The 12,276-nt window shown below is 41.4% G+C and overlaps 1 protein-coding gene across 2 annotated transcripts in view; it reads right to left on the bottom strand.

Annotated features, from left to right (window-relative positions):
• cntfr (ciliary neurotrophic factor receptor) overlaps positions 1-11,885 on the bottom strand; it is a 220,682-nt gene extending 208,797 nt beyond the window's left edge. The window contains exon 1 of one of the 2 annotated variants that reach the window (XM_069677259.1): positions 11,685-11,885. The gene's annotated coding sequence lies outside the window, so the exon portion shown is untranslated. Of the gene's footprint in view, positions 1-8,659; positions 8,721-11,684 lie in introns of those variants that run through there. The other variant, XM_069677260.1, reaches the window with a different exon arrangement.
• Positions 11,886-12,276: the final 391 nt, after the last annotated feature.

Genomic DNA, 12,276 nt, shown 5'->3' with positions numbered 1-12,276 from the left:
CAAAAACGCCACATTGCTCCACAGACACAAAAACACTCAGGCACACGCGCATACAGAGACCAACATGCCCGCAAACAGACAAATAAACATGCCTGAACACAATCACAGACACTCACACACACAAACACAAACACACACACATCTGGGAGGAGTTTGGGATCTTAGGCACCTCGCCAAGGTAAATAGAGGAAATTGCCAACCTTGACATTTTTTGGTGTAGAGCAAGGCTTCTCAAGGTGACAGCTTTCACTGGGTGTTAGTAGGAGATCAGGATTGGTGCTGCTTAACAATCAACGCACTGTCAGTTGCTGTCTGTGTGTGAGTGTTTGTGCGTGAGTGGAAACCTGTATGTGTGACAGTTCTGTTTTGTATTTATGTGAGTGTTGGCCGTGCTAGATAGGGTAGAACATATGTGGTTTCATGCATGGTTTTGTCAAAAACAGAATAAAACTGTGCAACGAATGTTTTTACTTTTCCATAAAACTGCAGTGACAAAGAAAAAAAATCGAATTGTTCTTCCATCCATGAGCAAGGGGAGAATCATGAATATAATTGAAGTGCTGATTAAGCAAAACAAATACTGTTTACATTAAAAGCTGGGGTAGGCAACTTCAGAGAAGCCAGAGATTGCTGTTGGGATGTAAATAGAACTTAGAAACTTAGACAAATATAACAAAGCAGGCTTCCTTTGACCACCTTCTTTAAAGTTTCTTGCTCTCTGAAGGTGCCAACAGAGTTAAGTAAATAAATTATTATCCAAAGAGGCTCATGTTACCTCTCAAACATGAACCTCTATCTTTTTCTAGGCATGTTATCATTAAATAGTTAGTATGTAGTAGGCCACAGCCAGGGTGTAGATGATGCATCTTCTTTCATAATGACGCCCTTCTGTGTAAAGTCAGATACATGAAGGAGTAAAAAAACAAATCTTTAAAAATGTTGATTATGTTTATGCATGGGTTCTTGAGCAAAACGCACAGATGTGACAAAATATTTCACTGAAACAATTCCCAACCAATAGAAGTTGCAGACCTTAGTGTTAAATGCTTAGTATGTATTTTTTTCTTGGGGTTTTTGCATTCAGATCAATAAGAAAAGATTGCATGAGATCATAGAGGTTGATGTGTACTTCTTCTACGCCATGTATGCTCTTGTTCATTCACAATGTCATTTTAATAAAGTAAGTAATGTTAGCTCACACTGACAGTTTGCCATCTTCCCTCTTTACTCTCAGATATTTTATATGGGATTTCCCATGTTTTCCTAGAAAGACAAAATGAAACACATTGTTACCTTAAATAAGAATTGTGGATTTCTGGGTCTAAACATCGCTGGAAACATTAAAATTAGACACAACCCAACAAAATTTAGATCATAGATCTAGGTAATTAAGATGTTTATGATGCTAAAATGTTAACAATGAAACTTGCAATTACCGGTGCAAAAAAAACGTCTCTTCTCCCTACAACATTCAACTCATAGCTGTTCCTATTCTCAGACAGTTGTCAGGTTCAGTAACAGCTGTCTCTACTCAACTTCTATAATCCAAGAGCTTTTGGCCCTTTCGGTTTGACTTTTGTATGTCACTGAAAACTAGAAAAAGTTTCCTTAAATTGTGCAGAACCACCAACTTTTGCATGTTGTATTGATGGTTGCATAGCACTTCTGTTTGTAATTTTGTTTAATTTCTATACAGTGCCTGGATGCAAACTATCTTGTTAGTTTTTTGGCCCCAGAGTCTGCTTAGCTTACCGTCAATGTCCTGTAAACCCAAATAATTTCCACCTTTTCCATCCATCACTATTACTTTAAGCAATCTTAAACTTGACTGAAATAAGCATCACAACATTTTTTTTGTTTTTAAAGATAGAAGCTTAACTATTAATTGCACACTGCTAATACTCCAGTGGACCCATGATGGAGCCAGTAAGTTTTGCAAGGCAATTTGTGTAATGATTGCTAAGTTTCTATTATGGGGGCACAGAAAGACAAACAGTTCTGTATATTATATCCAGATGGAAAGCGAGTATCTACCAGTGTAGTATTGGGTCAGGGTCTCTTGTGTAGAGATTACCCCTCTCTTATAATTTTGCTCTATTTATTTCCTCACTTCCTCCTGTCTATCGACCTCCTCCTTATTTTTAATTCTCACTAAATCCCCAGACGCGGTAACCCCCTGCCCTCCACATACTGTCTCTTTCATTCACCCTAAATTTTTTCTCCTTAATTTTCCTTTTTCTTTCTAACACCCAGCTCTTTCACTCGATTCCTCCCCCCTCCTTTTCTCCTCTTCACTCCTCTCCTACCCTCTCCCTGCAGTAGCTAGCCAATAAAGGATGTTGTTAATATCATTAGGCAGACTTCCTCCGGCCCAGAGCCCGGCCCACTCCCTTTCAGCCATAATCAAGCGTGCACACTAACTATCAAAGTAGACATCGCTAATAAACTACCACAGTGAAGCAGAAAAACACACACATACACTCCTGCAAAGGAAATACGGTTGGTTAAGTACAACAGAATAAATGTGTGCATGTGTATGTTGGAGCGGAGGGGACAGGCGGAATGGCAGGGGAAAGGGGTGGGGGATGTTGGTGTGGGTTACCCAGACAACACTAATAAAGTATACTCCAAAGGCTAGCACAGTCTAATGCAAATCTGCCACTTAAGTACACTAAATTAATTGGGGTTGAGGGACGTGTACACAAGCAGACATAGCTAATAAAGTGTGCTCTGAGAAGAGGCAAATACTGTCAGTTTAGTTGGTTTAAATGAGAAGGGGGGGGGGGGCACTGGAGTCAATTGCTGTAAATCATGCCTAAAACGGGAGCACACATTGTTGGCTGCATAGCATGAATGTGTTCTCGCCTGACAGCTGAATGCTACAGTGCATATATCACCAGTTAAACACGGTCTAAAGGGAATACATGATGCAATACTGCAAGCAAAGACACTACATTTAAGGAAGAAAAAGAGTAGTGGGAGGCCAATGACATGAGCCTGCTAATAGAGCATGCAGCACAAAAAGCACAGATGCTTATGCAAGTAGAGGCAATTATCTGACCAAATGAAGGTTGTTTTTTTTGTCAAGCATACACTTTCATCAACCTTTTAATTGGAGAGACACAGATAAGATGGTCCCATTTGTAGAAGTCACATGTTCGCTGCTTTTGGCTGAATTCTAAGAGCTTTGTGATAAAAAGGTAGAAAACTCATTACATGGCTCCTTACACTTAGAGTATCTATCTTGTACAGCTATGATTCTTATTTATCTTGGATTATCTTGGCTATTCTTTCTATGGGGTATGACAACAAAAGTACAATGGGGAAAGTATTTCATTTAAGCAATATCACACTTGAGGTTGTGATGTTGTACTGAATATTAGCACATCTGTAATTATCTTCGGCACTTGGCCTGCAGCATTGTACCTACGACTGAATCACAGCTGTGCTGATATTCAGTACATCACAACCTTGACTGTAATATTGCTTTAATAAAACAGTTACACAAATGGCAAATAGTAGTAAAAAGTAATAATCAACAATTATTATTATTATTTTTTGCTCCACCAACTTAACTAGTTCCACAACTTAACTGAAGCCTGACTGATGCCAAGCAACCTAAACATTATCCTGTACTCAATGTGTACATGTTTTTTTTATCATGTGCTTGTATCTGTATGTTTTAATTTATTATCAACTCGTGAAATAAGTCTGCTGTATGATTCAGAGGTACCAGCTTGATCAATCTCGACATACATGGTCTGCTGTAATGTTATTTAACAGTATTCAGAACACCTGGCTGTGATACACAGAGTGAAAAGTCTAAGTGATGTTGTTCCCTATATCACCACTCATGGGATGCCTCTTGTCTAATCAGATTACTTGGTCGGAATTAACTGTATATTAAAAGGTTTCAAACAGCAGCAATTATTACATTCGCGGTGTGCAAATGTCCAAATAAAACAGTTTTAAAACATCTGGATAAAGCTGATTACTTGTTTACAACCTATGTGATCATCTGATTTCTTGTTTCTAGCACTGCCACATTTTGTTGTCGTGACATCACCTTGTTTCCTCATCTCAGCAATTAATTTGGTGAGAACAATGTTATTACAGCCAAGCAAACAATTCCTATTACAAAAAATAGACTTCAGTCGTGATAAGCAAAATATACCCTTTATTTATTTTAAAATGACTTAATGTGGCTACTTGCAGCACAGTTGAGAAAGAGACTTGTATGAATCTGAAAAAATACAAATATAATATGATGCTCGACAGCTACTATACTGGAATAAATTTAATCGAGTATCAAAATAATTGTTACCAAAGAAGAAATTAAACCTGTTTATTAATTTTTTTAATCAAAAAAATTCAATCCTCTTTTTTTCAGTGTTGTAGGCCACTACTGAGCTCCACTGTCATGCTTTATTTATCCCTTTCCCTCTGCACTGTAATGGAAATATAAAAGGGTGCATTGATTAGTGTTTAAGGATCAGGCTTTAATAGATTAAAAGCCCCCGGCTCTGAGAGATGCACTCTTACTCTTTGTTTCTGCATCTCTCTCTCTTGCTCCCTCTCGCTTTCTCTTTCACACACACACACACACACACACACACGCACACACACCCACAAACAAAATGTTGAATTAAGTCAAGCTTGTATACACAGCAACAAACAAATATGTAGACGGACATGGAATGAGATGAACATAACGAGTCACACTCATACACATAGCAGTGGAGCGCACAAAGACATTTAGATGGACATTCAGCTGTACACATACACACACACACACACACACACACACACACCGACAGCCAGCAGCGCTAGTGGCAGGGCCCTAAGCCTTTTTACAGCTTATATATATTCCCTAGCTGAGGTAAATAAATACTGTATATCTAAAGTAAAAAAGAGTAGATATCTGCCTGTCATTAACATAAATGGGAGCTCTAATGTTTACAATTGATGGAAAATTCATTCATTTTTAACGTAGTGCATTATTAATAATGTGGCTCGATCCCAGAGTTGTAACCATTTTCTACACACAGGGGTGGTGATGTCAGGCCTCAATATGAACTGAAAAAAAAACCCTGAAGTAAACATGAAAATAAATCAGGTTGGCTGTGTTTCAGCATCCCACTGCTGATGTAGTGTGAGCGCAGACTTGAATATGATACAGCGACTGGAAAAAAGAAGCCACAAGGAAGAAAACAAAAATCCAATTCGCTAATTTCTTTTAGGTTACTTTGCTGAAATGTTTCCCAAATTGTACCAGTAACTGCACTTTAAACACCTTGTGTGCCTTGGGGAGATGATGATTTCATCTCTTTCATCACATTTTCTGCTATAAACAAGCGAGGTAACCTTGAAACTGCTACTCTTGCCCATTCTCAACTCCTCTTTTCTACCATTTTTCTTCTGTGCAATGAACATTGTCACGCCTGAACTAAGAATTACAAAGCTTCAAGATTCTCAAATATGTCCCCTTACATTTTCTCTAATCTGTGTACCTCTTGCTCTCGTCTGACTTCAACAAACTGGTGGCCATGATGGTTATAGGCTTCCATGTGCTCACCATCTTTCTTTGTCTTGTGCCTATCATCTTTTCCGGTCTTGCCTCTAATTTCCCTCCACAAGCCCTTCCATTGCTACTGGCCATCCTCTCCCATATTTGAACACAATAATCTTTGCTATCAGCCTCTGCCAGGTATATCCACTCCTTCCATTGCCTCCTCTCTTCCTCCACCTTCCTACTAGTTCCAATCATGCCTGATGGTATCGTTCAGAAGAACAGTATTCTGTTCCATAATTTAAACTCCTATGTTCTTCTGCTGTCCCTGCTCCTCTCATCTGACCACAATCACTTTTGCTGTTAGTCTCCACTTAAGTCATGTTTCCAGCCAGCTTGTGTGCTTTAAATAATCCTCTTCTTCCAATTAGTTTGGAGTAAATAGAAAAATAACTTAAGTATGATCAGAACTAGATGCCATGGATGAACAGACACAGATCGGAGAACCACTTACAAAACTTTTTCTTAACAGAAATAGAGTTATTAGAGTTATTAGAATATTGTCTTGAACTTGCAATCATTCAGTCATGCATTTCTCCCTCAATTAAGTAGGTGATGGCAGGAATATTTGATTTGATTTTATTTGATACTGCCAGATACACCAAACATTAAGAAGAGCCACAACAATGCATGCACCATAGCCTGGAGGTACATTTACTCTGCTCAACCTCAGGATGCACTTTAGTGTACAGTGTATGAGTGTGTCTGAGGAAGTTATTTACTAAAAGCTCAATGTAAGCACTTTATTTGTCCAAATGCATAAATAGTTTGCTCTTGGTGTTACATTACAACATACTAATATGTGACATATTGGTCTATTTGTATGTTAACAGAATGTTAATGTGCCACGGACGGTCATAAACTGTGGAGGATATACATTTTAAATAAGGTTGGAAGAGGTGTGTGTGTGTGTATCATAGATCTTTTCATGTATAAAAAGATGGACAACATGACAGCTCCCTAAAAGTGAAGCCAAAACATTTTGAGCGCCCCCTGCTTACTGGCTGCAGTACAGCTCATAAAGCCCGCCTCCTCCATGTTATCAGATGGGACATGAGTCAAACTACACCAAACGGCCAACGGCGAGAAGGAAACGTGATTAAAATAATAATAATAATTGAAGTTTCCATATCTGTGAACGTTAACCTCAGACAAACACAATGGAGCTGTACTGCTGTTAAATACACCGACTTGCAGGATCCTTGCTGTTCTTTTCGGTAAGTTAAGTTAACCAAAACAGGTTAGCGGAAGTGACTCCGGTTTCAAATGATGTCACCATCGCAAGATGGCAGCGCCTATGGGGGCTATATGCGCATCAGTTCCGTACAATGAGAGCAGATGGAGATGCGTTGTCCATATGTACAGTCATTGATGTGTGTGTGTGTGTGTGTGCGTGCGTGTGTATTTGAAAGTTGGGGGTGTGAGTGATGCATATTCATAAAAGGGTTTATCCATTTCCCTCCTTTCATCCCTCATTTGCTTTGATCAGAAAGTTAGAGGAGTCAAACTCTTTCATTGCATGAGCTGCAAGAATGCTACAGGGGCTGAGTGAAGAGCTGTCTGAGGATGAAAATGCAGATGAGGCAAGCATACACACACACACACACAGACAGACAGACAAAAAGGCAGTCAGACAGACACTGATTCACAAGCAAAGACACAGGCAATTACACAACTAGAACAAAAAAGACAGCAAAGGAGAACAAATAAATACAAGTTGAGAAAAGTATCTTCTGACATAAAGCAGAAAAGCTCACAACCACGGACAGGTTGAAAATGTTTCAACTTCGCATAATTTAAGGCCCTTATCCATATAAGACATGTAATGAGTTATGGCAGTGGTAATGTACAAAGAAAGCACAAGTTCTTTTGGATTATCGAAATAATTACACAGAGTCACCCCCGAGCCACAACTTCCAGATCTGGCAACAGAGAGGAAACTGTAGTAAAATGCAGATCTCTGAAATGCATGTGAGGCAGCTTAATTGGGGCCAAATCTTAACAAAATCTTGTCATGTTTTCACACCCTTAGGTGCATTTAGATAAAAGCAGCCAGCAAGGGGCATATCTAACTATAGAGAGAGAGAGAAATAGAGAGAGAGAGAGAGAGATGGTGAAGAAGAAGAAAGCGTGGGATCTGAGCTGTGAGCACTGGCTTACTCATGTCTTTTCTCCTGTTCATAGGCTTGTTGCTTATAAAGCTATCCATTTGTTTCACAGACACATGTTGGAAGTCAGTGATGTGTGCATGTTCACACAAATACACTTAGCCAAAAGTGTATTTTCCTTCTTAATACAGCTATCCTCGCACTTTCATGCTCTCTCTCACCTTCTCCGTGGGCCAGCTAAAGACTAGGCTGATATCTGTTATCACCTTAAGGAGGTTTAACCAAGTTTGGCCACAAGCTTAAAATTAGATGAGCTGTATAAGATATGACATGCTAATTAAATATGTTGGAAATTGAACAAAGATGTAGACTACAAAGTTTTGTCCACCTTACTTTTATGGAGCCACTTGTAGCTTTCTAAGCATAAATCATTGAGATATAAATCACAGTAAAACCATGTGACTCAGACAACTGTCACTGATATGATATGATCAGTTAGACATGTCCACATAGTCAAATGACCTCTCTGTCACTCTTGCTGAACTGCAGAAGCACACAACATAAGATTGTCGAGTGGTGTTAGAGTGTTGTAGTTCTTTTGCTAACAAACAACAGCTAGCAGCACATTGTGATTCCAACAGGGCCAGCCAAAAACAAGAAACCTGCAAACATTACATGAATGCTTTCTAAATTGTCTCTTACTATAAAGGCCCTACAGAACCCAACCTTCACTTGCCAGAAACTGTTTTGTATTTAAGGTGAGAAACGTGACAGACTCTCTCTACCTCTGTACCTCCCTAACCCTCTCTCCACCCCTCTCCACACCGGCTTCCAATTTGTAGCCTTTGTGTACGTTACAGCAGTGAGATTCACGACCCCCCCAGGCTCTCCTCTGATCAGGCCCAAGCTCGGACATCTGTCGGAGGATGTTTACCCAGGCAGTAAGTATGTTAGGAGAAATATTATCCTAGTTTTACCTTACCTTTCTTCTGTGAAGCATAAACACCAGCATTGCAGGGTAGGGATAGGATAGGCGAGGAGAGAAAAAAGGGAGTGTAGAGAAGGTAAGTGGGCCTGAGAGGGTAAAAGGAAGGGTGAGGAAAGAAGGGGAGTGAAAAGGTGAGAAAAGGAGAAGTAAGATAGGAAGAGGAAGATAAATTGTGGGATAAAGAGGAATACTTGAGAATAAAATACTGGTAATTGGTAAATTAGCATTTTTGGTAAAAACTTTGAAATTATTTTTTACTATTATAGCGAGTAATACTTTCCTCTTCTATTCCAAAAATGGCTTAAAAAGAAGACATTACAAGTCAAATTTCAGGGTTATAGTCCAAAAGGCTTTTTATAGTCTGGTAAAAAAAAAATCTATATACAGATTACATGCATGTCTGTCTGCTTTATGACATACAGGAGGCCAAAGACATATAGACGTATACAGATGCTTACCCTGCACAGGCAAACAAACACAAATTTCCCTTTTATCCGTTATCTCTCTCTCTCTCTCTCTCTCTCTCTCTCTCTCTCTCTTCATCTAACACACACAGATATGCACAAACACACAGGCCTCTTCCCGTCTGGTGTTGCTTCCAGTCTAAAACCAAACCATATGTGGGAGCTATCCTGTGTTTGCCTAAACTGTATGCCCTGTTGGTGCTAGGTCCTTTCATTAGAAAAAGGGTTGGAAAGACGTGTACTGCTAGTCTTATTGGTCTCAGTCTGTCTTCCTGTCTCTCTATGTGCACGTCTAGGTCTTTGTGCCTCTCTGTGTGCTTTTGACAGCAAGTGTCGTTCCTCCCGCTTGCCTGTCTGTAATTTTTTTGCCTGTCTTTTCTCTTCATCTTTTGCCTATTTTGCTTGTTAATCATTACTGTCTCAGGCCCTCCCTGCCTGTCTGCCCTCATCTGTTTGCCTGTGTCGTTCCTATTTGTACCCCTTTCTCCGTCTGTCTCGCTGTCTTTCCCTCCGTTGAACTCTTTCTGTCTTCTATTTGCACCCCCCTCCTCTTCTTCTCCCCCCAACCTTCCATCTCTCCCTCCCGCTCCACCACCAACTAGGCATGAAAACGGAGCTCCATTAGGAGTGCCTGGGCTAAACCCAGTCTGACACACTCTGCTTTGATCAGCCGTGAGCTGGGCTAAACACCTCGCTAAACTCCCAGTCTGAGGAGGGGGGTGTTGAGGGGGGCAAAAGTAGCGAGAGTTAGCGAGGGATGGGACCTGGAGCATCAACACAGAAAAATCAGATGGCAATGAAGACACAGTAAAACAGAAACACTGTAGGCTGAAGACAGGAGCTCAATTTCCCAAGCTGTCCCACAGTATGTTCCCTTACCACTCCAGTCTTTTATCATATTTCCTTCACCTGTCTGTTTTATCACTTAGTTTTCTACCTGGCACCTTCACTCTCTTTGTTTCCACAACCTCCAGGTAGCCACCTAATGCATCACTAACAACCACTGCGGGTGCACAACTCGCAGAGGTTTCAGAGAATGATTTAGAGTAACAAAACTAATGTGAAAACACAAACTGTTCAGATATCTGGATATTAGAAAGACTCCCCACAAATCTTTGCAGCATCTTCCTCAGAGGGCAACTTGGCTGTCTTGTTAGTTAAATAAATATTGTACCCACTTCAAGAAACACATACACACACACACACACATACTGTATGTTGCCTTAGAAAAAGAAAGTGAGAGGGAAAAACACAAGCCCAGAGAGACAAGATATATAGAGACCAGACCTCCATAACTGACAACAGTAAAAAAAAAAAAAAAAAAAGCCAGAGCTTTCCACAATCAGGCAGGCAGATACTAAACCAGCAGCAGCAAAAGGACAAAAAGCCCCCGTCTCTTTCTCCCAAGGAGAGAAGAGAAAAGGGATTTCCGCTCAGTGCTAATCAATCAGGCCCTGATAATGGCTCCCATGCCTAGCTGTCGACTAGAGGGGTCAAGGCATCCCGTGACCCAGCGCCCAGGGCCCAGGGGCCAAAGCCCCTCTCAGAATAGCACCCCAGGACAGACTCCCCGGGCTAATTGTCCAAGCCAGTGTCAGCCTTTTCAATGTCCCCCTTACCCCCCCAATCCTTCCACTTTCTCGTTCATTCCTCTCTCTTTCTTGTCCCTCTCCCTCCCCTCCCTTCCTCCTCACAACTCCTCTGCGATCCTCGCTGCTTCTACACAAGTCAGGAATCTACTATGTATACTTGCATGTACCAGCGTGGGGGAGAAAATAAGACGGAAAGCCAGGACTTGGATGAAAAAAATAATGCATAGAGCTTATAAGACAGGGATAAATAAAGTTCAGAAAATAAAAGACAGTAAAGGTTTGGGAGAGTATGTCAGAGAAAGATATCAGTCCAGGTAACACAGATGGACAGGGAGGGAAGTTCGAAGGAACGATGAAAGAGCCAGAGACAGGAGGACAGTTAGTAAGTCAGTACAGAGAGGGACAGACAGATACAGAGACAGACAGTTTGAGAGAAGAGAAATAGCAAGACTCCTTAACACTGACATCACTAGAAAAGAGTGCTGTGTTCTATCCCCTGCCATCTGCATGTCAATAGGTTTCTATTAATCGAGCCTGAGCAGCGTGTGTCACAGGGACTCTGTTCAACATCAGTCTGACCACCACAATGCAGCCGGCATACAAAACACACAAATGCAGAGGGAAACATGCCACAGACACACATACACACAGCAAAGCACGATAGTCCAAAGCAAACCCCTCTCAAGCTCCGCGCAATGGCATTCCTCTCATTCCAAGCGCACGCTACTAATTAACGGCATTAGATCGCACAGACAGAGGGACAGATTGATGAAGAGGTATCATGATGTTGCACTAGCTCCACATCTCCGCTATGTCACCTTTCCTCTTTTTTCCACACAGCCCCCTCCATCCCACTCTCTTTCCCTCTCTCAGTCCCTGTCAGGTCCCGGTCAGACAGCGCTGAAGAAGAGCAAAGTCCAAAAATCAAAATAAGGAAAATATGAAAATCAATTGGCTACTCACTGGAAGCCTCCTCTCTTTCTGTATTTCTCTTTTCCTGATCTGTCACTCCTTATCCTCTTCGCCACTGTTGCAAGGGGAGTGTCTATCCCGGCGTGTGTGTTGTGTCAGTCCGATTGAGGAAAGTTGCAGTCTGAGTGCATGAGCATGTGTGTGTGCGTGCGTGAAAGAGAAAGGGAGAGAGAGAACGTGTGCCTCTGTCTCTGTGTCTCGCACTGCTCTGAGTGAGAGAGCCGAGGCTGTTTTAAACAGGCTGCTCTCCCCATGTGACCAGCCCAGCCACAGGCAGGAATACATTACTGAGACACACACACACACATACATCCCCCCCCCCACACACACACACACACACGCCCCTCTGTCTTGCCTTTACACACACTGTGTCCACAGTGCACCCCCTAGCCACCGCTTAGGGTAGTGGAGGGAACAGCCCACAAACACAATATGCCTAAATACAAATTCACACATACCCCCCCCCCCACACACACACACACCCCCACCCACACCCACGCACACACATAGATACACACTGTGCAAACACATTGACAGTGACATGATAAAATATTGCCCCTATGGGATTTCACACTATAAATGT

The sequence above is a fragment of the Semicossyphus pulcher genome, unplaced genomic scaffold (assembly GCF_022749685.1).
Source record: "Semicossyphus pulcher isolate SPU_LCO1_2020_fin unplaced genomic scaffold, fSemPul1.0.p SCAF_28, whole genome shotgun sequence".
NCBI classification, from domain to species: domain Eukaryota; kingdom Metazoa; phylum Chordata; class Actinopteri; order Labriformes; family Labridae; genus Semicossyphus; species Semicossyphus pulcher.
This window is presented reverse-complemented; position numbering and strand designations above follow the sequence as displayed.